A 16,238-nucleotide genomic window follows, 5' to 3' on the forward strand; every position below is an offset into this window, starting at 1 on the left:
CACGTCGGGCTCCCGGTGCATGGAGTCTGCTTCTCCCTCTGCCTGTGTCTCTGCCTGTCTCTCTCTCTGTGTGACTATCATAAATAAATAAAAATTTTAAAAAATAAAAAAAATAAATAAATCTTTTTAAAAATTTGAAGTAAAACAATCATACAGAAAGCATATATCATACATGTGTAGTTTAACGAATTATCAGAGATTGTAACCACCCTCCAGGTCAAAACCCGAATAGTCCCAGCTCATCCAGAGCTCCCATCGTACCCTCTTCTCAGCCATTAATCCCCATATCTAAAGGAAACCACTATCTTGACTCCTAGCATGATAGGTTAGTTTTATCCATTTTGAGTTGTTTTTTTTTTTTTAAGAAAAAACCCAGGACTTGATTATTTTCATTACAAAGGACAGATCTTCGCAGGAGGGAGCAAATTCTGACGGCGCAGAGGAAGCTGCTACTTGCCAGCGATGAGCAGTTTCCGCAGGACCACGATGATTGAGTGCCCACATAGGAACATCTTGGAGATGTAGTGGTCTTTGTTGACTGGCTTGGACTTCTTCTTGCCCTTGCTGCTCTTGGGTACCTTGGTCCACATCTCCTTCACATTCTCCAGCACCATGTTGCAGTGCCTTTTGAAGGCCTTCACACGGCCCAGGAGCTTCTTGTTGCAGCAGTTAATAAGCACCTGGGTGTTGTTCTTGACTGACTGTGTGAGCACAGAGAGCGGACCTGTGTTAAACTCTTCCTCCTCCCGCTTCTGCAGCTCCTCTGGGGTCATCTCACTCTTGGGCTTGTTGAGGAGGCTCATGGTGGTACAGGCTGCATTCCAGGTCAGCTCTGTCTTCCCCGTGTTGCTCCTGCCTCTCCCATTTTGAGCTTTATAGAGAGTCACACACTATATATTTAGTTGTGTCTGTCTTCCTTTGTTCAAAATCATGTTTGTGAAATTCATCTGTGTTTTGCATGGAACAGTAATTGTTCATATTCATTGCTGCAGAGTATTCCATATACATACCTACACTGATTTATCTGCTCTTTTTTAGAAAAAATTTTTTTAAAGATTTTTATTTATTCATTTGAAAGAGCATGTGCAAGTGAGAGCATGAGCAGGAGGGAGGGTCAGAGGGAGAGGGAGAGGCAGACTGCCTGCTGAGCAGGGAGCCCAATATGGGGCTCAATCCCAGGACCTTGGGAACATGACCTGGGCCAAAAGCAGATGCTTGACTGACTAAGCCACCTAGGCACCCCTATCTGCTCTTTTGTTAATGGACATTTAGCTTGCTTCCTGGTTTTGGCTACTAATAAAGCAGCTATGAACATTCTTAAATAAATACTTTAGTAAGCCTACATACATATTTATATTGTATTTAAAAGTGAAATTGCTAGAACACAGGGTGTATTTAAAAGTGAAGTTGCTAGAACACAGGGTGTGAATATATTCAACTTTAGTGGACACCATCAAACAGTTTTCCAAAGTGGTTGAGGTAATTTATACCCCAGACAACAATTGCATTTTATAATTGTTCTGTGTTTTCTCAATTAGTGGTTTGGGGGTTCTATTTAGGAAATCTTACCCATCTTGGGTAATCTGTCATGGAGATAGTCTCCTTTTTTTTAATTAAAAAAAATTCTAATTATTATTTTTTTTAAGTAGGCTCCATGCCCAACGTGGGGCTTGAAGTCAGACCAAGAGTCACATGCTCTACAGACTGAGCCGGTCATGCATCCCAATAGTCTCCTTTTTTAAGATTAATAATGTGCTTAGAATTGATATTTATATGTACTGTGAGGTAGAAGGTCAAAATTAATATTTATTCCACTTGAACATCCAATTGGCTCAGCACCATTTGTCTGAAAAGACTATCCTTTCTCCACTGTTCTGCAGAACTATATCATATATTACCTATGTATGGATGTATGAGTCTGATTATGGACTGTTTGTTCCAAAAATCCGACTGTGCCATTTTCCCAGATCCTATAACTTTTCCCTCTTTGTTATTTATTCTTTGTTCCAAGAAGTAGATGTTAGCAATCAGCCATTTTTCCAATTTGCAGTGAATACTGAGATTCAGAATGAATGTTTTGCTGGATTGTTCTACTGGGAGCTGTTTCCTAAAATTCCTTTCTCTGTGTGACTCTGAGTTGAGTTGGCCAAAAGAGAAGTAGTATGAGATTTAGAGAGCAGAAATGAAGCAGGTAACATTTCAGTCTAAAGGTGGTCATCAGTAAGAAGTGGTGAGAGATGGACAGATGTGCTAGCTGTTTCCATTTTGCCTTCAGCCTTCCCGACTCTGCACCCAACCCTCCTGCCCGTCTGCCTGCTCTGCTAGCAGCAACCCTGGGCCTGCCAGCAGATGCTGTGCTGTGAACATACAGAGGAAGCCATCATAGAGAGCCAACAGTCCCCTGTGGATTTCTACCCCGGCCCTCCTCCCAATTCTACTCCAGCAGTTGGATTTGCCTAGTTTCCACATTTCCCTGTAAGCCAGGTCTGGTTAGTGACCTTCCTCTGAGTCTTCAGCTCCCCTTTTCAGATCTTTTCTTCCCTACCTCTTCCCAAAATTCTGTAAGGTCCATTTCCTATAATACATTCCTTATCCCATAACTCATAGTAGTTCTGCTTCCCTGATCAAGTCCTGACTGATACACACATGTTGAAATAATCAACACAGTGTAACAGTGGCAAGCCCTAAAACTACAGCATGGTAAAATTTGCAACAGATGAAAACCTGACACAAGAACTGCATAATGGTATTCAGGGTTGACAACACTGGCAACATGATCACATTCCTGACTTTGAACTCAAGACCCTGGAGCTGGAGAATGCACCTCCTTGCTCGCCCTCCCTCTACCCATTCCTAGCTTCCTTGGGCCATTCCCTTTTTATATGCCCATGTCCATCTTCCCTTCAAACTGAAAATTCACTTAGGGGCTTGCCTTAGGCATCCGAGTGCTTCAATCTGCCTGAGGGGAAGTGTAAAGCCAGTGCCACAAGAATACATGGAGGGAGGGAGCAATTGGAAGAACTGATTAGCTCTGGCTAGGGGAGCTCACAAAAGCCTCCATGGGGTTGCTGGCCCTTGATTTGGACTACAATAAGAAGAGTGGGAACAAATAGGAACAGGTAAATCACGAACCAAGCACTGTGCTAAGGACTTTGCACATTAACTTACTCATTCTCACATCCCTTCTCTGAGGCAAGTGCTAGCATATTCCCATTTTATAGATGGGGAAAGTGGGAATCAGAGTAACTACGAAACTAAACCATCACCATATCCTCCCACTAATTAATATCTAGACAAAAACTAGGATGGAAGTTGATCTGTCTTAGAATTTAAGAAGAGCCTTTCCTTGGGGTGGTAATTTTAAAACTTTAGTGTGGTCCTTGAAGATGTACAGGAGGCTCAGAAAATGTGAAGAATTGTTGTGGGGGAAAGGACAGTTGTAAGTTTTGTTTTCTCCTATGAGAAAGGAAAAGAAGAAGAGAGAAGATGGAGAGGAGGTTACATAACCTGACAGAAGAAATGGCAGAAGGATTTTTTTTAGAGAAAAGAGCAAGCTTGGGTGAGGGATGGAGAAGGGCTGAGGGAGAGGGAAAGAACCCCAAGCAGGCTCCATGCCCAGTGTGGAGCCTGATGTGGGGCTTGATCTCACAACCCTGAGATGACCTGAGCTGAAATCCAGAATTGGACACTCAACCGACTGAGCCACCCAGGTGGCCCCAGAAGGATATTTTTAAGAACACAACCAAGGAGGCTATAAAGAATGAGTAAAGTAACTTGTCTTTCTGTGATACAGAGCCTACTGTCTTCCTGAATTTTTGGTAAAAATAAAGTCTGCCATACATACAAAGATATGTCCATGCAAATTTACAGAAAATAAGGAAATGGCTGGGTCTCACAATTAGGTTATAAGAAACAGCAAGACAAGCCCTAAGGTGAACTAATTCATAGGAACAGGAGGTCAGAACAAGAGGTAACCCAGAACATAGGTCCTCCCAGGAATGTGCAAAAGGCTGGGAGAAGGCACCGGGTGTTCCTTGAGACAATCTCCTCTATGTCTTAAGGGATAAGAAGCTCCAGCTGACTCATCCATTATTTACGGAACTGAGCAAGTGTACTGAGCCTGAAGACAGGAGGTATTGGTGAACTTGGGGAAGGACTAGTAGTGGAGGGAGGATGGAGCCACAGAGGGCTGCAGCAGGGGCCTGAGATGGGAAAGATAGGGCCCTATTCTCATGGAATTCAACATCTATTTGAGACTCAAGGTATAGCGATAAAAGTAAGGAGAATAATACAAGACAGTATCTAATTCAGTGGGTAATGGACATTTTACAAAGTCTATTCATCATTCGGTTATTTTGAATAACTTTTGATAGTGACGTTTTTGAAAACAGGCAAAAGGAGGTCTAAAAGCACTAACCTTAATGTGTGTAGATAGCATGGACAAATACCCCAGCCCTCTGCCATCTTCCCCTACATTCCCCCAAATCCCACCCTGGGAATTACCCCCTCTGCCTTCCTGAATCTTGATCAAAATTAGTAAAGAACAAGGAAATTCAGGACCTTATGATCAGGGGCTTCATTTACACCAAAGTATTTTTACCTTTGGGAATTTCCTAGAACTAGATCCCAATTAACCTCTCAGTGTTAACAATCTCTTAGGAATGCCCAAGTCAACAAATAGTTATAGCACATTGACCATGTCGAACACTGGGGCTACAGGGAGAGCCAAGTGCCTCCTTTGATGGACACAGTGACTTACAAGAAAGAACCCAGGCATGACTTTCAAATATATAATGACTCGGCCAAATAGAGTCTTGGAGAAATGTTCAACATTTGAGCTTCAGGATGTTCTCTCCTCCAATAACCCTCTTTCCTTGGGTGCCTTTCCTTGTCATAAGGGTTTTTGTTAAATATTAAAATATGAGGGATGTTCTTCAAGAGATTTTTCAAGAGGGCTTTATTTTTCTTAAAAGAAAGAAGAGGGCACCTGGTGGCTCAGTCAGTTAAGTGTCTGCCTTCATCTTAGGTCATGATCCTGGGGTTCTGGGATTGAGCCCTCAGTCAGGGTCCCTACTCCTTGGGGAGCCTGCTTCTCCCTCTGCCCCTCCTTCTGCTCATGCTTGTGTGTATGCTCTCGCTTGCTCTCTCTCTCACAATAAAATAAGTAAAATCTTAAAAAAAAAAAAAAAAAGGAGGTATACGAATCCAGTAACTACATGGAATAGAATGATAGACACTATAATGTTGATATCATACCTGAAGCTGAGTGACACCGAATTTATTTTTCAGGTTTAATTAAGCCTGAAGCCCCTTAAATACCCCATCTCAAATCATTACAGAAGAGAGAAGCAGATGGCTTGCAGTAATGAAGAAAAACGGCAAAATGGCATTTTAGGATTTTGTCAGAAACCCTGAATCCTCTGAGAAATTAACCCCAAAGAGCTGGTTACCCATCCTCTCGCCTGAAGGCTGCTTTTGGAAATTAGGACGGGCTCTGCTTCTCCAGGTGAAGTACTCTCTGCGCACTGTGCTCAGTAATAACTCCAGAGCAGGGCCTGCCTGTTGCTTCCTAAGTCGGCTCCCTTCTCCAAGCTCATGGAAATGTCATTGCTTTTCTTAAGATTTCTGAGAATTCCCAGGGGCCTTCTGGCTAGAATTCTAGCATCTGCTTCTGTAACATAGTGTAAATGCACAAATTGGCTTACTGTCCTCAAGTGTGGTCCCTGCTTCCGCCCTGAAACTGCCAGTCTATAATCACCACTAAAAGCCTCTCATGGGGCACCTGGGTGGCTCAGTCCACTGAGCATTAGACTCTTGATTTTGGCTTAGGTCATGATCTCAGGGTCGCGAGATCGAGCCCGGCAACGGGCTCTGCACTCGGCATGGAGTCTGCCTGACTCTCTCTCTCTCCCTTCCCTTCTGCTCCTCGCCCTTCTCTTTCTTTCTCAAATAAATAAATAGATAAAATCTTAAAAACACACACACAATAATACTAAAAAAATAAAAGCCTCTCACATGAGATAATGTGTGTGTGTAGAAAAGTTTGGTCAACATCAAACATCAGCGAGACCTGTTCTTAACAAGCCTTTGCCAAGCTCATGCTCTCTCTGTCTCCTCACTTCCTTTCCTTCCTTCTTCCCTTCTTTCGACCTAATGTTCAAATTCTTCCCATTGGTTTATGTGGTACAACTTAGCTCTCCTCAGCTCCTTCTCCTAAGCCTTTGTGTGGCTAACGTGGTTTAAATAGCCAGATCAAGTTCTTTGATGAACGCATCTTCCTCTCATGGAGTATGGTATTTTTAATATGTCCACAGATATGTCTTTCAAAGTTTTAAACATGTCTCTGATAGGTCTTCCAAGGGGTAATACCAAATTCGCCTCCCCTTGAGTATGGGCTGAATTTAGTGACTCACTTCCAACAAATTCATGTGGCAGAAGTGATGTGTGACTTCCCAGGTGAGCACATAAAAGGTGAGCACTATGACTTCCTCCTCTCACTCAGGTCACTCAGCCTGGGGCAAGCCACCTGCCATGTCACCAGGACACTCAAGCAGGTGTGGAAGCCCAGAGAAACTTCTCTCTTTCTCTTCCTCCATTGCTAATGATTCCCACCAAACACAGTTCTGGGTCAGAGTCCAAAGTGTGAGAGGGGTGAGGGGAAGATGCTGGATTATAGCAGAGGACGAGAAAGACAAGCGACACTGAGGTGATCAGGTGCAATGGACAAGGGATAGGCTCTGAAGTCACAAAAACCTCAGTTTGTGAGCTCCACTTCTTACTACCATCCCCTTGAAGCTTCTGAAACTGCAGTTTGCTCCTCTGTACCATGAGGCATTACCTCTTTCAGAGAGATGCCCTTGGGAGCAAGTGGGTTGAAGCAGAGATAGGCTTGGTGTCAGGCCTGGCCCAATGTAAGCACTCACTTAGCGACAGTAATTATCATTACTGATTGAGCACCTACTGTGTGTGAGGCACTGTGGAAGCTGCATTATAGTATATTATCATAGCATTTTTATTTTATTTTATTTTATTTATTTTAAAGATTTTATTTACAGACACAGAGAGAGAGAGAGAGAGAGAGGCAGAGACACAGACAGAGGGAGAAGCAGGCTTCATGCAGGGAGCCCGACCTGGGACTCGATCCCGAGCCTCCAGGATCAGACCCTGGGCTGAAGGCGGCGCTAAACCACTGGGCCACCAGGGCTGCCCTATCATAGCATTTTTAATACTCACACAGCAACTCAACAAGGTCGATAGGCAATAATGGGTGCATAGTGTGTTCCCAAAAGAAATATCTAAATCATAACCCTAAGTACCTGTGAATGTGATCTTATTTGGAAACAGGGTCTTTGTAGATATAATTAAGTATCTAGGGGTAAGATCATCCTGGATTTAGAGAAGGCCCTAAATTGGATGACTTGGTGGTCTTAGGAGAGAAAGGAGGCCATAAGACAGGAGAGACACAGGAAAGGCCACGGGAAGCTGGAAGCAGACAATGGGAGTAATGTGGCCACAAACCAAGGAAGACCAGAGCTGGAAGGATTCTCCTCCAGACCCTTTGGTGGGTATGACCTTGCTGACACCTCAATTCTGTACTTCTTGCCTCTAAAATTATGAAAAAATCAATTTCTATTATTTTAAGCCACTGTGTTTATGGTCATTTGTTACAGCAGACCTAGGAAACCAATACATATGTTTTTATGCCCACTTTATAGGTAAGGAAATGAAAGTGAACTAACTTGCTTGGGGTCTGTTTTTATGTAAAGAACCGATTTATGCTACGTAAACATAAAACTGAGTGCCCATAAGAGAAATGATCAGGAACCAAAACAAGAAAATGAGGACAAATGCGTAGCTCCAGGTGTCTACTGGAGAAAAGGAAAATTAGTGCACATCATTTCACTTAATGTGCAACTTCGTGCAAATACAAGAGCTTACTTAATTAGGCCAGGAGAAACCCTCTTGGAAGGAAAAAGCTAGCAAAATAGAACTCAGGGTAACACATAAAACAGCTCAGCACAACTCTTTGGAAGAGACCAGGCCAGCTAAAACCAGCCCAAACCAACCCTGAGGACCCATGATTTAGACTCTGGGGAGACTTTGAACAGATTAAATTAATAGAGCAATTAGGGGGCAGGAAACAGGCTAAGCCTCTTAAAATCTAGGAATTGAAAGAGAAATTTTCAGAACAATTTGGTTTGGAGGAAGGAATCAAGCCTTGCACTTTAATTTCTCTTTGTTGGTTTCTTTTTAAGATGCTGAAATGGCAAGTCTGAAGAGCAATAAATAATCACAGATTTCTTATGAAATTCAAACAATGGGGAATCATTAAAGGTCTACCCATTTCTGAAGGAGCCAAGAAGCCGTGCCTCGTCTTGAGGGTTTAATCTACTTACACAGAGGGAAAAAGATTTCTCTACCCTACACCACTGTCATCCCAAGAGGCTTCACTTGTTTTTCTTTTGAAAAAAAAATTTTGCATTTTCCATAGTTGCAAAAATAACAAATGTTCAATGTAAAAAACTAGGAAAACTTGAAAAAGCACAAAGAAAAGAAAAAATTAAACACCATAATCCCACCTCCCACGTATTGACATATTTTCCTCTGATATTTTAGATATAGCTATAGCTATGTACATATAATTCAAAACCAAATGACTGTAGTTACTACTCCAGCATGTTCATGGGAGAGGCAGGGTGAGACATAAAGCATATTTGTGGAGAAAAAAATAAAACAAAGCAGGTAACACTTAATAGATTTTACTTTGTGCCAAACATCCTCTTGAGTACTTCATACACACTAACTCTAAGAAACTTTTGCCTGCCACCAAATCCAAAGATGTTCATCCGTATTTAATTCATTTAGTTCTCAATACCGCTTTATTTGTTAGTGCCATCCCTACTTTGTAGATAGGGAAACTGAGGCACGCCAAGAGCCGTGCCCCACATCACACTGCCAGCAAGTGGTGAGCTGGGATTTGCTCCAGTCTAGGCCGGAGGCAAGTGCTCAGCTGCTTCTCTTCAGACACTAGCGTAGGGGAGGGACTCACGGTTCAGTTTCCCCTGGTTGGTCGCTTCTGTCCCAGTCACCTCTGCTAGTCATCAAGAAATCTCAGTTTGTAATCTTGGGGCAGAGAGCACGAGTTACAGAGTGGCTGGGGGAAACTGGCCCGAGGAGAGCCTAGGAAGGCCCACCCCGGCCTGGCGTCCAGCCCAAAGCTGGGTTCTGACCATGCCCACGCCCACCCACGCCCACCCACCCCCACTGTGGGCAGAGCCTGAGAGGTGAGGGCCGCTGAAACCCAGACAGCAGAACAGATAGCCGCATAGTGCTCTGAACTTTAAGAAAAAGTCCACCACACACATATTCGGGTTGTGCAGGTGGTTTTGGAGAAATCCTAGAGTTCCCAATTCCAGAGAAGTGGCTGAACCCCATGTCTGAGCTGGGATAATGAAGGGGGGAAAGAAGGCTGGGTGGGCTGAGATTCCAGAGGCAGCCGTGAGCCCTTGGGGATCTGGATAAATCTTGAGTAGGACATCGTACTTAACACAAATATGGATCCATTTCTACACCCCCAGAGGTGTAGAAAGATGGAGAAAGGTAGAGAGTAGACCTGGAAAGACAAACTGAGGTTAGTGTGCCATAAAGAAAGATGTTAATGATTTCACACCCAGTTGCAGTGTAAAAGAGCACCTGTTTCCTTATAATACCTGTATAGATCCTGGGCTGTACCACTTGTAGGAAGCTGTGTAATGATTCTCAACAATCAGGTCCAAATCCCTGGACTCTCTAAGTGTGACCACATACTGGAGAAAGATCCTTGTGGGTGTGATTAAGGAACCTCATGGATCTTTGCTCCAGGCAATCACTAAGTATCCTTATAACCTTCCCCCCAACCCCCTTCATTGATCTAGCAGCAACCGGAGGCCAGGGAAATTTGACCTAGGAGAAGACAACTGACACAGAGCAGAGAATGGAGTCATGTGACTGCAAGCCAAGAAATGCCCACAGCTACCAGAAGTTTGTGTTTGAACCCAGCTTCAACAGCCATAAAATGTATGACCTAGGACAAGTTCTTCCACCTCTCTAGGCTTTCATTACTTATTTGCAAGGTGATGATGGTGTCTCCTACCTACCTGTGCTAACAGGATTAGATGACACAATGATGTCAATGCGTTCAATGCAGTACCTGGACTCCCCTTCTTCATTGATCTAGCGGCTGTCAGCCCACTTTTCTATAAAGGGCCAAACTGTAAATATTTTAGGTTTTGTAGACCACAGTCCGTGTTGGAACTACTCAACTCTGTTGTTGCAGCCCTTAGTCACAGATGATACATAAATGAATGAGCATGGCTGTGCCTGTAAAAGTTTACCTACAAAAATGGGCAGTGTCCAGGATTTGGACCACAAACTATACGGTTTGTCAGTCCTTTATCTAAATGAAAGAGGAGTCAGCAAACGATGACTCACAGGCCAAATCTTGCCTGGGTCTTGTTTTTGTGACTTATGAGCTGAAGATGATTTTTGCATGTTTTTAAATGGTTGTAAAACAGAAGAAAAGAAATGTTTTATGACACATGAAAATTGTAGTGAATTCAAATTTCAATGTCCATAAATAAACTTTTATTGGAACACATATGTTTGTTTATGCATCAACCATGGCTGCTCTCATGCTACAAAGGCCAAGGTGAATAGATGCAACAGAGACTATAAATGACACCCTCACTGATCTGTACTGCTGCTCAGTGGCTATTGTGCACTAAAGATGGGCTGGGGGATGCCTGGGTGGCTCAGCAGCCTGCTTTCAGCCCAGGGCGTGATCCTGGAGTCCTGGGATTGAGTCTCACATTGGGCTCCCTGCATGGAGCCTGTTTCTCCCTCTGCTTATGTCTCTGCCTCTCTCTCAATCTGTCTCTCATAAATAAATAAATAAAATATTAAAAAATAAATAAAGATGGGCTGGTCTTTGTTCTTGGTTCCTGGAAATTACCCTCTAAAGTCTTGGAATTTCCCAAGTGTTAGGAGTGTTTTTGTTATTCATGGTGGGGCCTGGTGGTTTATGCTAATGAGGTGACTCACAGGTGGGTCCCTGGATAGTTTATGCAGATGAGATGGTACAGATGGGGGACAGGACACATCAGAAAGACCAGCTATGTGATTAGAACCATTTGAGCCACAGCGAGGTGGTATCAGTCTGACCTCCAGGGAAAGAAGGGGACTGGAATTGAGTTCATTTGGTTGGCCATTGATTCAGTCATGTCTATGTAATGAAACTCCAATTAAAACTCTAGACACAAACCTTGAATGAGCTTCCCTGGTTGTTGAAACACATCACAATGGTTGGAGAGTGACACATCCTGAGAACATGGACAACTTCACTTTTGGGACCCTCTAAACTTCCCTCTCTGCATCTCTGTGTTTGGCTGGTCCTGAGTTGTATCCTTTACAGTAAAGCAGTACTCATAAGCATAGCACTTTTCTGAGTTCTGTGAGTTATTCTAGTGAATTCTTGAACTTGAGGGGGTGGTGGGGACTCCTAAATCTATAGCCAGCTGGTTATAATGTGGATGACCTTGAAACCCCAGAGCCTGAGACTGGTTTCCAAAGTAAGAGGAGTCTTGAGAGAACTGTGCCCTCGACCTGTGAAATTTGATCCAATTCCAGGTAGTTAGAACCAGAATTGCATTGCAGCAGTGCACGACAAATTGCAATGGCACTGTTAAAACGCAACAGTATTTTCAGGGTCAAATCACATCACAATGTGGTGGCATTACATGTATTTTATTATTTTACACATGTATAATATGTGTATATGTGTGTATACCGGTCATGTCAAAATAAACCAAAAAAGAGAAAAATGGACTCTAAATGTCACATTTTTTTAGGGTACAGTGGAGTGTGGCTTATTGTTGAATCCAATGGCAAAGCATGAGATCACACTATAGCTATACTAAAAGAATACAGTACATGTCAGCATTATTAGATTAAGTACTCATCACAGTGTTCCCAACTCACAGGAAAGCAGCAAGCAGAAAAGTTAGGAAATTTAAAATGGCATATTCCTTCACAAATGTAAAAAAATGAAAATGAAGCTGCAACCACAGTGGCTCATTTTTGAGTGGCCCCTTCTTAGCCAAACAAGGAAAGCCAACTATTTATAACGAGTTATTTAAATTATGTTTGATCACAACAGCTAAAGAAATCTGTCCAGAGAAAATAATTGTGTTTATTAGGTTTTTTTCAATCGCTTAAAGAATTTGAAGACTTTGGGGACAACAAAAATAGTCAATTATAAAACAAGGTAAATAATTTTGAGTGGTTCTCTGTGGCTCTTGCTGAAATGATAGATGTTACTGATACTAGTCAATTGTTTGAGAAGTCAATGCCAAGTGTGAAGTGGCTGAGGAATGCAGGCTATGAATAGTCTGCAAGGAACAACTAGAGTTGAGAATACTTTCAAAGAAGTTAATTACTTCAATAGAAACTGAAGTGGAATCTGCTAAGATGTGTTACAATTGATGATGATAAAAAATAGGTGTGGAGCAGAAAGTATTCGTCGGAAAATTTTACATAGCTTGTGGAAATGTAAGATATTAAAAATATACAGTTATTCATTGTATTATTCATCAGCTGGTACTTGGCAGAAAACACTTCCATCTATCTTGTGGGGTTGAACTGGTAGTGTCATTTGTCATGGACCTAACCATTGTCAGTTCTGTGGATTTTTGTCACCAATAGAAACTAAATACCCTGACTTTCACTATTATGCTACAGTTCTGGGACTCAGCACTGGTAAAGATTTATAGCAATTTTTGAACTTGTGCCTGAGATTAAATTTTTCTGAATGAGAAGCATTTCCCTTTATTATTTTTATTTATTTATTTATTTATTTACTTACTTACTTATTTAGCAATCATTATTACTAAACACTGAATGGCTTTGACAATTACCTTCTGTTGCGGGCTTGATAATGCTTCTTCAGGAATTCAATATAAAATTAAAAGACAAAACTGTGTATGCAGCAAACTTATATGCTGCAATAAAGTCATTTTAGTGATACCTAATGTTGCTTGAATCACAAGTAGTGTCAAGTTGCTTTATGTACTTTCCGTGCTTTCAAAAGTTAAAATGAGAAGAGAGATCTTCATTCCCACATATATTTTCAGGGGAAAGATTTTCAGAGCTCAAACTATAGTTTCAGCAGCATTTTTTGAATCTCCATGAAAGTGTAAAGGGAATTTCCATATTAAACTCCAACTGACTGCAATTGAGGAACTTCCACATAACCTTCAGTTGGAAATGGTTATTGCATTGTAATGATACACGAATACAACAGTAAGAAGAGAATCTGGCAGATTTCTAATAACGTGCTCAGTTAACATTGTATGTTTGTGGATTGATAGCTGTACTTGGTAGTACCTAGTTGTGTGAAAAGACATTTTTAAAGATGAAATACATGAAATCTCATTATAGATCAATATTAACAGATGAACATTTGCAACAGATTTTGATGAATACTGGTGGGAACACTAACTTTGAAATCCAAATACGCAAAATGTTAGTTTCAAAAAAGAGAATTCCATTCTTACCATTTAGTAGACCTACACATTGCTGAAAAATACCTGTAACTGTTATTGGTAATTCTTTGCATTGTTTTTATTGTTGTTGCTTTTAAAAATAATTATTTATTTATTTTAGAGATAGAGAGTGAAATCAGGAGCAGGAGGAGGGGTAGGGGAAGAGGGAGAGAGAGAGAGAAGCAGACTCCTCATTGAGCACAGACCCCGACGTGGGGCTTGATCTGACAACCCTGAGATCATGACCTGAGCTGAAATCAAGAGTCAGATGCCTAACCAACTGAGCCACACAGGCCCCTCTATTATTGTTTATTGTTATATTTTGAATATTGTCCTTCAGAATTTTATGGCAATTTGAATTCTCTCTTTTTGTATAAGTACCTAGATAATATCCTCAATTTTAGCTCTTGGCCTGTAAAGAAAGCCTACAATATTTTTTATCCAGACATTAAAAGAAAAAATTGCTGAGCTTGGATCTAGAGGATGTATACCAAAATATTAGCGGTGGGTTTTCCTAAGTATTTAGATTATGACTATTTTAATTTACTTTTTATTTTTGCTATTTGTATGTTCTCATTTTGTTGGCAATGAACATGTATTAACTATGTAATGAAGAAAATAAGCCATTTATGAAATCAGTTCTATAATGAGAAATTATTCCTCCAATCAAGTTGATAAATGTGTCACTGGTAGAAGTATTCTGTTCCATTCTTGCTTGGGAAGAAGGCTCACTTTTATGGAATTCATTCTTTCTCATTAGGAGCAGAAAACAGCATTGCGTTGACACTGAAGACTCCATGAAGAGAAGCCCTTGTGTTTTGCTCAGAACTACATCAGAGCAGAGAATTTCCAGGAGGACATTTCATCTGCCACAAGGTTGAATTGGACTTTTCAGAAGCCCTGCTCTGCCTTGTGGGGACAACAGAATGAATGGCCTCTGGGGGTGACCTCCAGCCACAGCATCTGACATCCTGCCACTTGGGAATGCTCTAGAATAGATTGCACATTTGATTGGAAATAACTATCCCAAGACTAGATCCATGATCACAGGTTAGAGGAGATCCAGGCAGCTGAAAAGAGATGAAAAATGAACTCTGTCCATTTTGCCCAGTAGCCATCTAGATGGATGATGGTCCGGCAAACTTTTTATCTGTTTTCAAAAGAAACTTAAAAAAAAAAAAAAAAAAAAAAAGTAACTTTACCCTGAATTCCAATGTATATAAATCCAGTTTTAAATCTGTTTTATTTTATAATATCAAATGACAGTATTTACTGCTTATAGTAATTAAACAATAGGGAAATGGACGATCTGGTTAAAAATTAAAATTGAAATTAGGTTTAGATTATATTTATATTGTGTTTCTGTTGCATGGAATCAATAAAACCCTGATTTCCGCATGTGTGTTATTGCAAATGGTAGCACTTTTAACTGCCTGCTTTGCAACCTCAGGATACTTTCCAATTAAACTGATCTAAAAGCTTGAAAGAATAGTAGAATCTTTTTGCCTCAAAAATTGAATCACTAGCATTCTCTTCTGTTAATATTTCTTATGAGTCTGAAAAGCAATTGGTTATCATCCAAAACTATAATAAACATTAATATGATTAATATGGTGTGTTTACCACCTAAAGTGCCAATTATTGCACAACTCATTATGATGTTGGGTTCAGTTTTAAGTGAATAGATATGCACAGATCTGAATGTTCTTCAGAAATGAGGATAAACTACGATCTTCCTAATCAATGTAGTTACAGGAAGGTCACAGAAGCATGTAATACGGAGTCAATAAATATGTGCTGAGTGAATAAATAAATGAGATTTCATCTACAGAAGGGTTAGTCTAGCAGCACAAGTTTATGCTATGGTAGTGTCCACCATATTGAAATTGGACATGGAACTTCTGAGTCTTTTGTTTGTGTGTGTTTGTTGGAGCTTTTAGAGACACTGTAGTGAAGTTGTGATGAACAAAGGCTCTGGAATCAGATTCCCTGCATTCGAAGCCTTGGGAAAATTGCATAGCTTCTTTGTGCCTTACTTTTCTCATCTGTAGAATGAGCATAATAACAGCACCCATTTCATAGGGTAGTTGTAAGGATTAAATGTGCTATTCATGTAAAGAACTTGATAAAGCCTTGCTATTTAAAGCCAGCAAAACACTTAAAATATACTAAAGAAGTAGAAATCAAAAGCAAATTTTTAAAAAAGATTTTTTTTTAAAGATTTTTTTAAAGTAATCTCTATACCCAATGTAGGGGCTCTAATTTATAACCCTGAGATCAAGAGTTGCATGCTCTGCTGACTGAGCCAGCCAAGCAACCCTGAAAGCAACTGTTTATAGAATTCTCCACAGAACCTGAAGATTTTAGGGAACATAGCTTGAAAAATAGTAGTTCAAGGTAAAAATGAGTGTGCATTTGTGCACCTCACAGCAAAATGACCTCCTCCTTTCCATTTAGTTGCTCAGTTTATCCCAGAAAAACCCTCTGGTGAGTTCCCACACCCCTGCTTTGACCTAATTCCCAAATCTTCGCTTCCATCCTATGCATAACCAAATTTCCTCTGTAAGAAGGATAATAGTTTCCTAGGGCTGCCCTAACAAATTGGCACAAAATAGCTGGCTTAAAACAACCAAAATTTATCCTTTCATAGTTCTGGAAACT

General features: G+C 40.9%; 1 pseudogene; it reads right to left on the reverse strand.

The window, feature by feature from the left end:
• Positions 1–434: 434 nt before the first annotated feature.
• Positions 435–812, reverse strand: LOC140603350 (small nuclear ribonucleoprotein Sm D2 pseudogene; annotated as a pseudogene).
• Positions 813–16,238: the final 15,426 nt, after the last annotated feature.

Source organism: Canis lupus, chromosome 14, assembly GCF_048164855.1.
Source record: "Canis lupus baileyi chromosome 14, mCanLup2.hap1, whole genome shotgun sequence".
Taxonomy (NCBI): Eukaryota; Metazoa; Chordata; class Mammalia; order Carnivora; family Canidae; genus Canis; species Canis lupus.